The sequence below is a fragment of the Pleurodeles waltl genome, chromosome 4_2 (assembly GCF_031143425.1).
Source record: "Pleurodeles waltl isolate 20211129_DDA chromosome 4_2, aPleWal1.hap1.20221129, whole genome shotgun sequence".
Taxonomy (NCBI): Eukaryota; Metazoa; Chordata; class Amphibia; order Caudata; family Salamandridae; genus Pleurodeles; species Pleurodeles waltl.
Window position 1 is genome coordinate 908,823,762 of NC_090443.1, and position 19,195 is coordinate 908,842,956.

A 19,195-nucleotide genomic window follows, 5' to 3' on the forward strand; every position below is an offset into this window, starting at 1 on the left:
GCCTGTGTAGGTATCAATATAAATATATGGAATGTAAAATAAAACATGTTGAGGCTACAGCCAACTTCAGTTAAAACTTTTACAAATAGAAGTCAAATGAATAGCGAAATTATATCGTTAATGTAGAAAGTAAATACTATTGCATCCTCACACGTTCATTTTTTCTTTTGATTTTCTTGAGTGTTGTAATGTTTTGTGAAGTAGTATCCATAACCGACGTGTGTTGTAATGTTTTGTGAAATAGTATCCATAACGTACAGATATAATATCAAATCTGTTTTATATTACACTTTAATGTTAGACTGTTACGTCTAGTTACGTGTATAATTACGAAGTGTTTTTTTGTTTACAGTGTGTACTTATCTGTTGGTAGACAATGTTCGGTGTATTTCCATACATTTCTGTTTTAACTTTTGCATTGGTTTGCACGTTGTGTGTAAGCTGACTTTGCAAATGTTGTTAGCTATGTTTATGTGATACTTTTTTTGATTGGCCAGATATACAAAGATATTTTGTGGTCACAACACCTTTGATTCACAATATTACATGGTTTTCAACCACAAAAAATATTTTCACAATGTACAAAGCCCTTTGTCAACTAGTAAAAAAGATTTTGGGACCTTTTCTGAATCATAAATGAAAGGGATATTATCTTATGATACGTGATTCATAAAATTATGTATCAATGGTTCGTGACTGCAGTTGTGGAAGCAAACCAGCGATCAGTAACCTGACCCCATGTTGGGGTGGTAACAGATTCACAAAGGCAAAACTGTATCCCGTCAATCAGCTTCCTGTTTAGAATTCATGACAGCAGCTTTAGTAGATAGGAGCAGGCAGTGACCCGTAGGACCATGATGTCTCCCCAAATGGGAGACATTTTTTGGACAAAAAACATAGCCCCTGTGGTTTTAATGGACATGGGCTTCTTAAAAAACACATCTATATCGAGAAAGCAAAAGCAGAGATAGGTGTCTGTTGTGCTTTGCAGGCTTTCATTCTTTCCTTCACAATCACAAGGTGTCAACTGGTCCTGCCTAATTAATATTCAATAGGCAGGTCGTTTTACAGCTCCTGCAAATGTGTAATTTGTGATATGATCTATTAGGATATAAAGCACATTACGGTGTGTATTCCCATACACAAACCAATAGGAGAGCAACCATGCATCCCTGGTTTGCAAGTGGGACTAGTACATATGGTCTTTACTTTCCAATATGTTTATTTGTGTTGGGGACCTTGTTTGTGATGTACTTCACCTTTTACAGTGCTCTCAGCAATGATGATGTCATTTCCAATATTAACACTGATATTATCAGTGGTGTCAAATAATATGTCATGAGTGATATAATATGTGAGGCTAAAAGCAGTGCATGGGAAGGTTTATAATTACTTCAGTTAACAATAACTGGTGAATTTCAGTGTTCTTTTAGTTTAAAATGTTATGTTTTAAGGAACATTTTCACCTAACTATAATGTCACTTTAACATTTTTTCAGTGAATTTCCAAGTTTCTTTTAGCAATACTTTTTTATCATGCTTAACTGGGTCATTCCCCACCCCACATAGTCTTCGGCTGTGTGCAGCATGGGGGTTATCCACAAGCCTTGGCTTATGGCCAGGCCCTGCACCCAATACCCTGCGGACGGCCAACACCCCATTGCTGGCCAACCCCTATGGTCTTGCAACACCGCATACACCTTCTTTTTTTGCTGGTACCACTGTACTTTTGCTAAATAACACAGGTTTGCACTGAGCCTCACAGTAGTAACACAATCCTACTGCGCCAATATAAAAAAAAACTTTTTCATTTGACTGCAGGGGGTGGAGGGTTCCACAAAAGGATCAGTGTGCCTTACCCAAATATCCCTCCTTTTTTAGTTTCTATGGCATAGGAAACAAGTCCCCAAGTCATAAAATGGCAGCCATGACTTTCTCTTCACATTGTGGCCAGCTAATTAAATTGCATGTTTTGAGCTTGTGGTACCGCGGTACCTTTTTTTTAACATCAAATCTCTTTATTGGCTTTTTTAAACAGTTTGGCATTAAATCAGTTCAGCTGTAATTTAAGTATATAAAACATCATAGGAAGCACTATTTGCATGTATTAGACCCGTACAGTATGTTATTGTCACAGAAATGTCCAACCATTCTCAATTCCTAATTCTAAAGCATTGTCAATGTATTGCATCAGCACCAGTCTATTTAATATTTCTACGAAAACCTTGTAGCCTATGTATTTAATCATCAACAAATCGAACAAATTTAAACCAAAAAGAAAACAAAACAAAAAAAGGGAAACTAAAATATCATAGAAAGGCAGGCAGGAATTGTTAAGTCCATCTATTCTTCTGTGGGTATCAGCTAAAGGCCGAAGGTCAGAGGGGACCATGTTGCATTACTTATTCCTATTGGTAAAGCCACCATGGTAAATTAGTTATTTCCATTCTCAAGAAATAGCTGTGTTTAAGAGCCCATGGTCCAGGTTCTCAATGATATGCCCCTCTCGTGGTCAGTCCGCCAGTACTCATGTTCCCTTTTTCACCTGTGTTTGTCCAATCTGGTTAATTGGTAGTGTAACTATGCAGTGAGTTATATAAGTTTGTCCACAGATTGAGGGGTTACCACTGGCAGTCTCTCAGTCTCAGGGTGAGACCTATTGGCCTCCGAGTCTGTTACTGATCCACCCGCATCAGTCCCTGAGTGGGATCCCATGCGTTACTGTCATGCAGTGTCTGCTGCCACCTTGATAGCTGCTTCTTTCTCAGTGTGGTTTGCAATCGGTGGGTTCCAATCGCCCTTCTTGTCTTAGAGCTTGTCAGTGTTTTCCAGTAGGTCCCCAGATTACATCTTGCTGTGTATGCTTCTTCCATCTCCAGGGGGTCACAGCCTTGTACGCCTATTGCCAGTCCCACACCTAAGTGGGGTCTTCACAAAAATGTGTTTCGCCGTCTATTATGATTTTCAGTCTAGCCGGGAACATCAGTGAGTACTGGATCCCCATCTCTCTCAGCTCTCTCTTCACTTGTGCATAAGATGCTCTTTTTTCCTAGACTGCTGCAGTGTAATCAGGGAACATATTCACTTTTCCATTCTCAAAGAGGTAGGGGGCATCTCTGCGGGCGCAATTCAGTATAACATCTTCATTGCAATAATGTAGCAATTTGGTCACCACTGTGCATGGCTGTCTAACTGGGGACGGTGAATGGGCAGCACTCTATGCACATGTTCCAAAGCGAAGAAAGGTGTGAATCTGTTAGGGGCCACTGCAGTTTTGAGCCAAGTCTCAAGGTACACCACCATGTCGCTGCCTTCCACTCCTTACGGGAGTCCCACCAATCGAATGTTGTTGCATCTATTGTGACCTTCTACATCTTCTGCATGATATTCCAGTCTGCGCACTGGGTCGGTCAGCTCTGTGACTTGGTGTGTAAGTGCTTTGTGAGCTGGGTGAATGTCTGCCATATTGCATTCTGTCTGCCGCACCCTGTCTGCCAGCTTCTGTCACGGTTTTCAATGGGCTTACCGTCGAAGTTGAGAAGAGTAGGGGAACGGCCCCGGTTCCGGCAGGTTCTGCTCTGGCCGAGGTAGGGGCGACCCCTTCCGGTAGCCACGGTGCTGTTTGGCAAGAGCAAGCCACTACAGTCCGTGCCCTCCAGAAGGAGTCCCAGAGGAAAAACCCCAGTAGGGTAAAAAACCTCCACAGGAAATCCCTGAAACGAAAGGAGGACACCAAGGCGTTAGGGCTGAAGATCAGGAAGACTAGAGAACGAAGACAGATCAGGAAACACTGGATTCGCAGGAAGAAATCAATCAGAGTGTGACTACCACCAAGGAGTGTTGCAACGCAATGAACAAGCAGCTGAATTCCCCTTATATACCCCTAGACAGGAAGTAGGAAACAGGAAGTAGAAATACCACCATCTTGGATTGGGGAAAAGAAAGCAATAGTGAATCAGGTACGTGCGCCTAACAAAGAGAAAACAATGCATGCTGGGAAGAGAGGAAGTGGTCAGCATGCTGGGAAAGGAAAAGGCAGGTATAAAAATACCACCATGTGCAAGGGTTCGGCTTTTGCCTGGAGATATTGGTAAGTGGTGAGCAGATGTGATTGCAGAAATGCAGGAAACTAGATGTAAAAGCGCATAATGCGCTATACGCGGTCAGGCCTGAAACCCACTCGGGGTCTCAAGTCCTGCCGCGTCTGCCTTTATGGCAGAACTTAAAGAAAGGGGCGCGGCGAGTGCTGCGACCCCTAATCAGGCCCCTAGTACTACCCGCGGCCTGCGCCAAAGCCGCGGCGTCCCCCGCGGCCCGCGCTCCAGCCGCGGTATGAATGGAATGCCGCGGCGCGGCGACCTGAGCCCGCGGCCGCCGTAAGAGCCACGGCATGACAGCTTCCAGTGTTCAGCCCACAGTAACCTTAGGCCCTCTGAAACTGGCCCAATATCTAGTTGCAGAGCAGTTTCGGTGTCGACAATTGCTGCTAAGATTTAATCAAATTGAGAACGCATGGTGTCGGAGATGACCTCCTGTTCCGCCGACTTTTCAGACAGCATCTCAGGCATGGTCACATCGCCCTGAGCCGCCTGAGAGGATTTCACTTGCGGTTTCCCCATTGTTCACCAATTCAACTCAGCCACTCCCTGTCTAAGTCAGGTAATCAAAAACAAGGCCCTGGTCCCTTGCAGTGCCGCAATCAATTTGCGGAGCTGGCCATCCACTCAACGAGCTTTGCCCGGGCAAATTCAACGTATTTAGAGGGAGGGGGGTGGTCAGAGGGCAGCTTTCACTCCTCCTGTCCACCTAATTGTGCAGCATACCGCGGGCTCCAGTGCTGCCAAAGTGCCATAATATTGTCATTCGTCTTTCCATCTCCCAGGCAAGGCCCTTCTGTTTTTCTCTGACATCTGCTCCTCACCACAGAGGGCCGCCCTTCCAACAGCCCCTCCTGGGGTAAACTTGTCTCCTTCACAATGGCCGGCTCCAATTCCGCCCATTAGCCTCTCTCACCCCTGGGGTCATCAGACATCTCCCAGGTCTGGACAAGCTGTTCCACACTCCCAGCGCATGAGACATGCAAGCCGGATGCCCAGGGTCTCTCTGTGACCGGGCCGCTCCTCCACCTCTCGCTTCTCCTGGTTTGCACTGCTCATTCTCTCAGGAACCTCTGGGATCCCAAACTCCTCTACAGTGGGTTGTGTTGGCAGAGGGCAATCCGGGTGACTCTTTACTCTGTAGAAATGTTTGGGCCCATACGGAGCGAGAGTTTCATGCATCTGCTATTGCTGGCTGCTAGGCCACACCCCCTGGTACCATGGTACTTCACAGTACTATTCTGAAGGTTTTCCCGGCCTGTATTATCTATTAATGTTGAACCTTAATTTCCCAAAAAACTACTGAAAATAATTACACTCATTCACAAAAAGCATGCTTTCTGGACCAAGCTCTAGCTTTCTGCCAAATTTGGTGTAATTGTTTTCAGCCGTTTTGGTCTATAGTACTGTCTAAATTTCCTATGGGAAATGGCATGAGGAAAATGTGTTTTTGGATGCCCCCCGTTTTCATGGCCTCACCACTAAAGTGAAAGTCTAGCTGTATAGCAAGATGTAGCTTAAATCTTGTGGTACAATGGGGTACAGCATTCTTTTGCCGGTATCCAGCATTCTTTTGCTGGTATCCTTGCTCAATTAGTGTCATGCACCTACAAGACAAAAAGTGATGAATGGAATTCTTTAATTAATGTCAGCCACTTGTTTTCACTCCATAACACATACTACTTGGCTGAATTTTTCACACTTTTTGTACAGGCAGATACCCACCATATGCAATTCAGTTATGACCTCAAGGTTAAATGGACAGCACAGCCTAAACTGTTAAGCCAGTATCGGGCAGAATGGCTCAATGAGCTGCACATTTGTCGATGAAACATGTTGATCAGGAGGTCACAATTTTGAATCTGAGGCAGACCAACTCAGTCTTCCATCCTCTGAAGGTCAGTATAATTAGAACCATTAAATTGGGAAATACCATGTAAGGTCATATCCTCTGCACAATGGTGATGGAAGCTGGAATGTGAATGACCCTTCACTCCAAAGGAATGAGTGGACACTTTGCATCGAACACATACATCCAATTGCGGGGCCAGTGGAAAAGAAACACTATGAAAAATAATACAGAACTGCAAGATTGCTCAAGCGGAAACTAGGAGGAGAAGGCAGATGTTGGCGACATTGTGGTCAACCTAGGACACTAATGCATAACCTCTGGTACTACCCCAAGCTGCAGCACTTTTGGTCAGAGGTATTGACAGATATCAATGAGATGTATGAAATGGACTTACCACTCTTCCCCAGCTACATATTATTAGAACTCCCTAATGCACTAACATAACCCTTGTGATTAGCACAGGGCCGGGCATCACTCTTGCCCTATGTGAGGCTAAACAAGTTATCTTAGCTAGGTGGGGAGCAGACATTGTTCCAACCTTATTGGACTGGCATCACAAACTCTGGGATCTCTTGGGTATGGCAAAGCTGACTGCAGTGGTTGAAAATAACCTTCACCAATTTGAGAAGACATGGAGACCATGCATATACTTCCTTTCCCAGGAATTTAGGGAGCTATCCTGCCCGAGATATCTAAGAGTACTCCTCCTCACCCAGGCGGAACGCAATCCACTTGGAGGAGCTGGATTTACTTCCTGATTTGAACACTGTCTTTGCAGATCTGACTGCATTGTAATCTGCATTATTGAGAAATGTTGAGTGTAATTACCCTTGTGTTCTCTAAGGCTTTACCTTTCGTACATGTCCTCCCTTATGACCTTTCCCCTCACCTCGCTCGTTTGCATCTATACGTTTCCCTTACCCCAGAGGCCTATGGATGTTGGTGAGGTTCGACTTATAATCTTTTGTATCCTCTTCCTAAAATTTAATGAAACAGGTATAACCCTAAATTGGGTAACACTAACTCCTGATTTATAGTGCTTAGAAGCAGATGAAGTGTTATAACTTATTGTTACATCGTCTATTTCATGGGCACACAACCAACTCTAAACGTTTTAGTACCACGCCTTCTCTTGAAGCACTCTTTCAAGCCCTGGGACAGAGAGACGACTGCCTAAAAACTAAGGTTACAGCCCGACTGCCTTGAAACAACCCTTCGTGAAAAGTCATTAGGGCGTTAATGTGCTTGCCATGTTGTGTATCAGTGTTAGGGCTAAAACGTAGCCTCTGTATTTGTAATCTTGTACCGTGTTTCTATAAACGCGATATGTGCAAAATGCGCGCAACGAAGGGGCAAAGCACTCATCATTTACATGTCTACTGCATCAACCCTCTGCTGTGACAAGATGGCCCCTACCGACATAATAACGAAAACCTAACATGACAAATGTGAAAGTTTAGAATTAAAACCGCTTCATTTGTGGTGCTCCTGGTACAAGGAGCTGTCCAGTCCTGAAATGGGTTCCCGGTGGGAGCTGTCCGCGTGCTGAACCATTTTCTTCCTGATGTAACACACAATTGTGTGAGGCGGCTCGTGCCCGCGGAGGCAGACAGCGGTGAGCGGCCTCAGACAGCAGCGGACGGACACGGGGCAGCGGGAAAGGACTGCACTTCTGCGCAAAACTGTGACTCATGCAAATTAACAGTTTGTGAGTCACACGTGGCAAGAAGCGAGCAGAGCGGAAAATCAGATCTTAATTACATATTTTATTGTACAAAAAGAATTGATGAACATAATCAAATTGTCATGTTCGTGAATTTCACATTGATTCCTGGATCAACTACCAATCTAAATCTGAAGCCATGTGGGAGAAAGCTCCCCCGCCCTGCCTGGGTCTGGTGATCTACAATCAATTTGAACGTCATGGACCAGACACATTGATCTACTTCTCAATTCGGAATCAATCTGGATCCATGCTTAAAAGTAGGTTCATTCAATTACTGCCTACGCTGTGTGAGCTGTGGACTCACTAAAAACGTGACGTATTTATTTGTTTCTTTTCGAGCCGCGTCAGAAGGTAGTTTATAGCCATGGATGGACAAAACACCTTGCAGAGAAGAAATCTAAAATGCAAGTTGCATTTTCACACAAAACCTAGAAGTAGCTCAGTGTATCAGGCACTATGTGACTGCAAACACTCACTCACGCATTACCTCAATGCTGAATTCCATTTCCTTGTGGTTGACAAAAAAATTATTAGCAACAAAATGAAACTTTAAAAAACTAAACACACACTTGCATCCGAAGTGTACCTCAAGGACAGCAATCCAGTGGGGTGTGGTATTTATCTTGTGAGCCATTTGTGCATCATTCTGAATTACAGACCTTGAAATAGGTGATAATGAGGTAATTATCTGTAGTTTTATCCTGGTCAAAGGTCCGATTCTGCACAGTTGGCCAGAACAATTTGCACCAGGTTGTAACTGGTGAAAATCACGTTGGTAAAAACCTTGAGGTTCACATTTAGCATCCTGGTTGGAATTCGAGGGGACACACATCTTTTCAGGATACAGACAGGTCTGAGCAGTATGGCATTTGTTTCAGTTTACCCCTTTGATGTTACAATAGTGCTGTCAATGGATGAATTTTTGATCCTTATAAAGGAAATCTGCTGCTAGAAATATGGATGAGTGAATTATCTGTTATGGTTTCACAGATTAACCTATTAAAAAGCGTTAAGTGCCTCTACAAATGATCTTGTACAAATAACTATGTATTGCTTTCATTTTACTACCATTGTCACTATTGGCATTGTGTGGTACATTATGCAGCAAATTCTACTTGCGGAAAATTATTGAATGGTTAAGATCGCCTCTCTTTGTGACTGGAAAATCTGCAGCTTTACCATAATACATTGCCTCTGGTGGTCTTCATTGGTTAGTGGAAGCAGTTCCTGGTGCAGGTAAAAATACATCTATAAATTACACCTAGCCATATTTCAATTTCAGGTACCACTCTCAAAGGACAACTACTATTTCCTCATTTTGTTGCTATTTTAAGCCTGTAAATAAACTGTGCTTGACATTGCCATAGCATTTCATGGGGCCTGATATACTAAGTAATTTAAAGGTTCCAAACCCTACGATTCAGTAAATTACAGGTTTTGCAAGTGTTAAATCACTTATTCATATGTACAAAAACCATTTTGCATGTCAGAAAACTGTACCCACTTGCAATAGTTTTACCACTAGCAACAACCCAGTGGAGGGGATGTTATAACAAGACAAGCTCACTGTTAATGGTGGTTTTTGGCACACCCACAACCAAGACACCGTCAGACCGCAGACTAAGAAGAGTTAAAAGAAAAAAGCATGGCATGAGGCCTTTTCATCTAGGCGCCCAGGATCTGGAACAACATCCTCATCTTATCCATCTGAATCACCCCAGAGCTGCACCAGTTTAGGAAATGGCTGAACACGCACTGCCTTAAAGAACTTTACATCACAATGCTGTAACCGTCCGCAACCTCTCCTATCACTTGTTGACTGTATGCTTGTCTTTGGATGTATTACTGAATATCGACCTCCAGCATAGTGTGGTATACAAATATCGAGGACAGAATATCGAGGGACAAACTAAGTGCAAATAGGGAAGAATAGAGTTACTGTTACTAACTCCACATCTACGCACCTTGAGCATATATATACCACGCAGGTACATATATGTAGAATTAGGTATAAAAAATCTAGACTTCTTCCACTGTCGATATTTCCTTTCAAAATCTCAAAATCCTTGCTATTCTGTTGCATGGATGCTCTGGGCTCCGTATGCAGGATACATACCCTTGTCCTTGTCCCTGTAAAGCACACTGCTGCCTTTAGGCTAGGTTCGCTCTATAGAAATATCACAGACATATAAACATACAAATTACATTTCCTATTCTGTACTTACAATGATATACCCTCTTGCTCTAAGTACCAATTACCACTCGTTGTATTCACTTGAACTGAGGGTCACTGACTTTTTACCTGATTGGACTGGATTGAAAGGCCTGTCTTCCGCAGCTCCTGTAAAAAGCGCTGGGTACACAGATGCAGCCAAACCTTCACGAGCCTGTATTGAATTGTAGCAGCTTTTGTTTTCTCGTTCAGGGGTTTTTGTTTTCCTTTTTCATGCCTGAGCATTAGGAAGTAATTGCAGGGTTGACACTGTTGTGGGAAGCGCTTGCAATTAGCGCCAGGGGTGCTTGCTTTTCTCCGATTATAAAACAATGCCTGCTTAATTGAAAGAACTTTTTATGCTCATGGTAATTCTGTTGTTTTGCCCGCGATGTCTGCTGCTGGAAACAGGTTTACGAATAAAAGAACAGAGCATTTTTGCCATGCTGCCAGATCGCTTGCAGCATTCCCCCGCTTTCACTGCAGGAAGAAGCGGCGTTCTGCGGTGGCGGGAAACGATTTAGGAAAAATGGAAACATTTGTAAACGATTGGCTACGCTCGTGACCTTTCCAAAAGTGCAAGGCAGCCTTTTCCAAGAACAGGAATTCAGGATATATGTTTTTTACATTGTACTTTGCTTAAGACTTAGGGGCATATTTATGCTCTGTTTGTGCTGGATTTGCGTTTTTTTAAGGCAAATCCAGCGCAAACTTAACTCCATATTTATAGTTTGATGCTAGACCCATCTAGCGTCAAAAATATGGAGTTAACATCATTTTAAGGATGCATGAAACCACCTTGGGTCAATGAGATGCAAGGTAGGCGTTCCCGTCCAAAAAATGACTCAAACCCTCTAGCTCCATATTTATCCAACAGGGCAAAAATGACACACGGTTGGGAGGCGGCCCCCAAAAAATGATGTTAACTCCGATTTGCGTCAAATTTTAACGCCTGGGTCAGGGCAGGTGTTAAAATGAGGCAAACACACCACTACTTAAGGAAAACACACACAAGCAACAGTACAGACCGCTGTCTTGCTACTGATGCAGCTTGCAAGACAACGCCGAGCACAGGCCCAATGGCAGCAACCACCACCACCCCAACGCGGCCCACAAAGGCAACGCAGAATGCAGGAGAGACTTTTCAGAAACAGGACAACCCTCCATGGCCTCAGGAAACAGGACATCATTCGGAGCTATTGACTCAACTGGCAAGCCATACTGTGGCTGCTGCGCCATATTGAGCCACAACTAACAGCTAGCCTGCAGACACAACATAACATCCCACCTGTGACCAAGCTGCTAGCTGCCCTGCATATGTTGGCAAGTGGCTCCTTCCAAACAATTGGTGCCCTGGTCGCTGGGGTATCACAGCCCTCATTCTTGGCTTTCCTGACCAAGGTGTTAGATGCCCTAATCTCCCTCACACCCCGCCACATCAGCTTCCCCAACACCCAGCAGAGGGAAACACCCTGAACAACGACTCCGTAACAACGAAGTTGTGGACAATGAAAGCGGAACAACGCTTTCGTTAACCACGACTTTGTTATTTTGTGCCTTAACCACGCATGTACTGAACCACGCACATGCGTGGTTAAGGCACAGAACAAGGGAGTCGGCTGAAGAGGACGACGCCATGAGTCAGGTAAGTGGGGCTGTTTTAGGGGCTGGGGGGTCGGGGGTATTTTTAGTTTTAGGGGCGGGTGTTGGGGTTTTAGTTTTAGGGGCGGGGTGAGGGGTCGGGGGTTTTAGTTTTAGTTTTAGGGGCAGGGTGGGGGCTAGGGTTCTAGTTTTAGGGGCGGGGTGGGGGTTCGGGGTATTTTTAGTTTTAGGGGCGGGGTGGGGGATTGGGGTTTAAGCTTTAGGGGAGGGGGCGTCAGGCGGTTTAGGTTTAGGGGTGGGGGAGGGAGGAAGGGATATTTTTAGTTTTTGGGGCGAGGGTGGGGGGTCGGGGTATTTTTAGTTTTAGGGGTGGGGGATCGGGCGGTTTAGGTTTGGAGGAGCGGTATTTTTTAGCTTTAGGGGTGGGGTGGGAATCGGGTATTTTTAGTATTTGGGGGTGGGGGGTTGGGGTGGTTTAGGTTTTTAGGGGTGGGGGATTGGGGTGGTTTAGGTTTTAGGGGTGGGGGTTGGGGTGGTTTTAGGTTTTAGGGGCGTGGTGAGGGGTTGCGGCAATTTTAGGCGTGGGGGTTGGGGTGGTTTTAGGTTTTAGGGGTGGGTTGGGGGGTCGGGTAATTTTAGGGGCGGGTTGAGGTGGTTTAGGCTTTAGGGGCGGGGTGGGGGGGCTCGGGTAGTTTTAGGGGCGGGTGTTGGGGTGGTTTTAGGAGTGGGGGTTGGGGTAGTTTAGGTTTTAGGAATGGGGTGCGGGTTGGGGTGATTTTAGGTTTATGGGGTGGGTTGGGTAATTTTAGGGGTGGGGTGGGGGGCTTAGGTTTTAGGGGCGGGGTGGGGGGCTCGGGGTAGTTTTAGGGGTGGGGTGGTTTTATGTTTAAGGGGTGGGGGTTGGGGTACTTTAGGTTTCAGGGATGGGGTGGGGGTGGGGATTGGGGTTGTTTTAGGGGCAGGGTGGGGGTCGCGGTAATTTTAAGGACGAGGTTCGGGGTTACGGTAGTTTTAGGGGCAAGGGTTGGGGGTTGGCGTGGTTTTAGGGGAGGGGGTGGAGGGTCGCGGTAATTTTTAGGGGTGGGGGCCAGAGGGGACGCATGCTGCAACCATGCATGCCTATCACTAATGCCTTTACTAGGAATGCCTTTACAACGAAAAATCGTTGTTAAGGCATTTGTGGTAAAGGCATTAGTGGTAACAACGCGGTCGTTGTTCCGACCTCGTTGTTCAGGCATGCGTTGTTCCACCATGCGTTGTTCCGACATACATTCCCAGCAGAAGCAGCAGGAGATAAAACAGGGGTTTTATCAAATCCATGGATTACGCATTGTGCTCGGTGCAAATGACTGCACCCATGTCCAGATCGTCCCACCTGCAGCAACACAGCACCTATTCAGGAACAGAAAGCACACACATTATATCAATGTGCAGTCCATAGTTGACCACCAGGGACTGTTCACAAACATCTTGGCCAAGTATCCTGGGAGTGTCCATGACTCCTTCATATTCTGGCACAGCAGGATCAATGAGCACTTCCAGGATAGACAATATGGCAATGGCCTACTTGTCGGTAGGTCAACAAACCTAGCAATATACACACAGCACAACAACCCTGTAGGACACACAAGACATACACCACTACATTGACACGTGGGAAGGGTGACACTGAGGTGTGACACTGGTAGTTATGTTGTACACACTGACACAATGGATACACACCTCTGGACCAATGACGGCTGCCACAAACATTAGCTGCCACTCTAGAGCACCAAGGCACCAATGTTAAAGCCCACAGTGACAATGACATGGCCTGCACTGTAAGTACAACTTGGAAGATGAACTATTTACAATTACTTTAGGGCACATAGTCAATCGGCCACCCTCCCAAGCAGTATGTAGCATGGAAGGGGTGTGCAATGTGTGTTGCAGCAGGTCTATCACAATGAGACACATAGCATGATGATGCTGACTCAGATATAGGTAACACGGAAATACTGAGGCAGTGCCAACATCAAACACCACACCTGAGTGCTGTATGCAGGATCCAATAAGGAAGTGGACTATGCTATGAACTCATATTGATGTGCCACCAATGCAAACTGCACACTGCTGCATACACTGAAAGAGCCAATTGTCCATCAAAACAGCATAAGTACAGGGACATGGTCCTTCCTGCACAGATACATCCACCTCCACAAGGCAGTTAGCCAGGTTCCCTGGAGCAAGGTTGGTAGTGCAGGTGCACGGTTGCACATGAGCAACTGGCAGAGGGAACAACAAAGGGTTGCCAAGAAATAAGTCACACATGGGACAATCGTGCATTGTCAATACTGAACAGCTCAGTGCTGCCAACTTATGGAGATGTGTTGTGCATTGTCACCTACCCAATTCAAAGGGCCTAAGTGTTGCATTTCATCTGCAATGACACATGTCTAAATGGATGAGATGTCCAGGCCATGTAGTACAACCATGTTACCACCACATCTGAACCCATTGTGTGGATGTATCATGTCCCCTCCAGTGAAAGCACACTGATACATATGGGACACTACACAACGCATGGTACATACATACTGACCAACAGTTAGGAAACCAAATCATTTATCCCAGGTCCATGAGCCAAACATAAGTTGTCATGTCCAACAACCCAGTGCTGAGAAGACCTCACAGAAGCCCAGGAACCCACACCATACCACAAACACATAGGAGTCATAGACAACGCAAGATATCAACAGCCATGCTACATGACAATCCTGTTGAAAGCACTAGCAAAATACTCACTCCTATTATCTTTTGCAGCTGATCAGGGTTATGGGATCCAGCCATGGATCATGTCCCCATTCCCCAACCCAAGTACAACAGAAGAGCGTGCCTATAATGAGGCACATCAGAGAACACGCACCATTGTGGAAAGGACTTTTGGCATCCTGAAGTCCAGATTCAGGTGCCTGAACATCACAGGAGGCAGCCTCCTACATGCCCCACACATTGTGTGTAAAATTATACTGACCTGTGCTATCCTGCACAACATTTGTGTGAGGATGAACATCCCATTATATGATCCGGACCAAGAACTGAACGAGGAGGAGGATGATGGTGGCAGGGAAATTGAGGGGGAACAGCAGAACACAGCTACAGGAATGCACCGCAGACAGCAAATCGTACACAACCTTTTTACTTTATAGTCACTCTAAACACCTTGTTAAGATATGTAAATAAACACCTTACTTGATCACACAATCTTGCCCTGGTGTCTTCATTCTCCATCACATGTACCTTAGGATGTGAGTATTACCTCAGGGAGCATGTCACAAATAGAAATCTGATAACTTCTGATGCAACATCACATGTGATGCGTATGATTGTACAGCAACCATCACACACATAACAAATAGACTCATCACTTGAATGTCACAAATGAAGGACACAATCAATGGACCACAACATATGAGTCACATCCACGTTGCCAACATGTTCAACTGTAGCACATGACACACAACCATGACATCTCCAATTATAAGGTAAACAAGGGCCCCATACATGAGGCAGTGGATGTGAAATATCTGAAGGACAGGAATGTATGAACAGACCACTGACATTACTAAGTGTGACACTTGCACTGTCTGCAAGAAGTTTGTGTGATAAGGGGGGGAATCATTTGTGACAATGGATAGCATGATTGTCCCAGGTATCACAAGCAATGTTCACAACACTTGCCGTGCACAGTCCATCCCCGGAAATCAGTCCTGCCACTGCCATGGAGCCCAATCCTGACACAGGGTGCACATGCCCACATATTTGGAATGGACACTTCTGTTGAATGCACATCTGAAATTATGTGAACACATGCAGCTAGGGCAGCAGGTCCACCAACTGACGTGTACAAAACATTATGTGGGTGGAATTTAGGCACAGTGTGTCAAAAACAGTACTTATCAAATATGTACACGTCAGACATTTGTGTAGTCCATACAAAAGTCACCATGAACTCATAACCAACAATTAGAGACATATGAGGGGTAACATGTCCTACATAGAACTCATCAACCATCATCAATAATGCCTGAGTTGTGTTTGTCGTCTGAAATGTAATGTCCTCTAAGTCAAACAACTACACACATCACAAGAGTCAACACATTTCACAAACACATACCATGACTGTTGTAGATCACTGACTGCCAGCAAATGTGGATACACAGTTGGCACACATTTATACATATGCATGACATCCAAAGTATTGCATGTCGTTCATTCAGAAACACACACATCGTTGTAAAAGACCATACACACCCAACTCACAAAGTTGCATGCTCTACCACATGTGGCCGTACACAATATTACACACTGCAGCCCATACCATCCCATTTTCATGTTGATACAGGGTGCATCCATGGTAAATAGAATAAAATCACGCAATCCCAGATAGAGTTAAAAATGTTGACGCTAATGCTTTGAAAAGACATGCAAACGCAAACTACCGATACATGGGTCCTTAGCGTGAATTCCACCCTCGCACTTCACTCATGCAGATATCCTGTGAAATCGAGGTCTACAGGTAATTCATTGTATATTGCTGCACAAGTAGTTAATGATGTAATAGGAAATCCTGTTTACAGGTGAGGTAGAGTGGGTGTACTTTCTCTTTCCCTTTACGGTCTGTGCATTTGTTGACTGTGTGGCTGTGTCTTGGTGTTGCTGGTGTGTTGTGGGCGATTATTGTATCTTGTGGTGTATCTCTTGCTGTGTCTGTTGTGAAGTCTGATTGTTACTTGTACCAGTGTCTGTGATTTTGTGTACTTTACTGTATTTCACTTTATACTGGTACTGTGGGGTGTCTATCTGGGTATTGGATTAGTTGGGTTAGTTGGGATTCATACGTTTGGGCTGTAAGTTTCCTTACTGTTGAAATTGTGCATGAGGGACATGTCTGGAAGGGCGAGGCTGACACGGATGGGGAGAAAGAGCTTGGGGGCTTCGTGTGGCTGGTGTGCCACTTCTTACCGAGATGAGTGGCAGGGTGATACAAGGGTATCAGACGGAGGCGAGGTGGCTGCGGTGGGGCAAGCACCAGCTAAAGCATTGCTGGGCTGACCTGGTGGGCAGAGAGCAGGAGCTGCTGGACCATCTGGGTGTGGTGATTGGTGCCCCTGTTGGTGAGTATCCCATTGACATATGTGTATAGTAGAATGCTCCTGAGTGACAGTAGCAGATGTGTTGGCATGCTGCATGCAATGCTTGTGGACAGGTTGAATGCAACGAGAATGAAGTGTTAGTGTCCCAGTACTGAGATGGAGTCCACATGTCTATACATGTTAACAATGCAGGTCAGAGGTTTGTTAAGTCACGTACGACTATTACCTAGTCACACATTTCAGGAGCCATGGCAAAACCTGTGCCCCTGCATTCTGTCAAGGATGATAAGGCAAGACACCAGCAGCATACCATATTTCACTAGATCCTGACAGCAAAGTGGGCAATCCATGTTTAGCGCTACATAGTCATTGTTACACACACATGATCCCTGCCATTATGTTGGCAAAAGGGGTATACCCTCCTTAGGGGACACTGGCAATGGGGCATTTGTTACCAACATACAACTGTGCCACATCAGTCATGGACCACTGAATGCATGATAATTGCAGACTAGAAAATTGAGCCCCATGTCCATCAAACAGTTACTCAGTTTACCTTGATACACAAGCCGCAATACCCGAGCCACTTGTATTGCAGTGCACCAGGGAAGTGCCATGGATTTTTCACCCAAATACAAATCATGCCATCTTAAGTAGATTAGCCACATGTGGTTGTTGTAGGGTATAGCACCACATGAGTCTTGGGCCCAGAGCATGTCTGCAGATGTGTGGCTCTCAATCACCCAAGTGTCAGTGTCAATGTGAGTTTGCAGTGGTATGTCTGTTTTACTGTCTTCAAGCAGGATCACTAGCTCACTCATCTAAAATGTTACACACTCTGATATGTTGTCCACTCATAGTGACAGTGATATGACAATGAGCATATTTTTCCATCCATGTCTTACAGGTGGACCTGCCCCTACACCATTGGAGAAGTGGCAAGATTTCAGGACCCATATGTATCCAGTAAGTGTGATGATGTCTGCCCAGTGTAGTGATTGCGGCTGTTGTGTGAGTGACTCTTGTGTGTTGCACTCAATGCTAGATATGATGAGCTGGCACGTGATCAGATTTCAAAGTAGGCTGGATGGTGACATTGTGTCCCAGGCAAGGGTTACCCATTTACAAGCAAAGAGAGTCATATCTTGGGAGTCTTGTGCTGCGCAAAAGGCAGCAGCGTGTGAATAAGATAATTAGTAGCCACATGTAGGCCCACATGTGACTTGGAAGTGCACCACTGTCAGTATATTGGCACTGGGTCATACTGTCATTCTCACAACACAGTGATGCACAAGTTTTCCACACAAATTGGTGCATTCCTGTATTGTAATGTACATGTAGGACTGGGTGGGTAACTGTCCCACAGCATGGTGCCGCATAAGTTGTACTCCATATACGTGACACTTATGTGGTATGTTATCGGTGTGTATGCAGGTCAAGGCCACATGTGTGCTGGCATCAATGTGGGTGTTTAGGGAATTGTGTTGGTAGATCAGGTGTTGATGGGTGTCCACATGTGGACACATGAATGTAGATGTGAATGACCTATGGATACCTGCTTCCTAGATGGCAGCCCTCCTCACATGTGGTCCACTCCCTACTCCATGTATAAGTGGACATGCCTTCGTGGTTGACCTCGACAATTGTGATGATGGATTGCACTCCCATCCCCCCTGAGGCACAGAGGTAGGGGAACAACATATATGTAGGTAGATGTGATGGTCACAGTGTCGATGACAGTCATCTCAATCAGGCTTGCTTGTGTCTCAATCAACACTGACCCCTTATGATTAGCAACTGCATACCATACTCCCAATGACATTCACTAGTTACTGGTGTTGTGTGGTTTAAAGTTGACTCAGATGATGAAGATTAGTTGGCCTGGCCCATGTGAAGTTGTTGCTGCCTTTGTACTGTGACACATTGCACTAAATCTATGCACAGATTAGTTTTTTTGGTTCCAACTCTTGTTCTGCATCGCCTTGGTGTCAATGACATGATAGGTAGGCAGCGTTGCCATTACATTCATCAGGGACATTGTATTATCTGGAATGTGATTCGGAGTGCAAGTGCAAATTGAGGCAGAGTGTTAGAGTATCATACATCACACAATGCTGACACTGATAGTTGCCTGTCTCAATTTAACAACTGCCAACATTAACAGTGCGGAACTCAGGGCGTTCCAAAAGAGAGAAGTGCGCTATTGCCACATATTGGGTGTGGAGTCTGGGTACCGCAGGATGGCACGGCGCTATCGAAAGGAGTGAGCCACTGGGGAATGGCAGGCATTCAGCCGGGGGGACCCGCACAAAGAGTGGCCAGAGCACCACAGCTACACAAGGGGCCACAGCCGCCACCATCACTTCTGGCCCACCTGCTACACCCTCTACATCGGCACCACAGCCCACCATGCCTGCTCTATGGACATGTCGGCAATAAAGGATCTACAGAGGGATATGAAACAGGTCCTCAAGAAGCTGGACAGCCTAAAGAAGGAGGTGGACCGCAACACAAAGAGACTGAAAGCCATCTAGAGGACACTCAAGTGGGCCAACCTCTGAACTGATGCCTC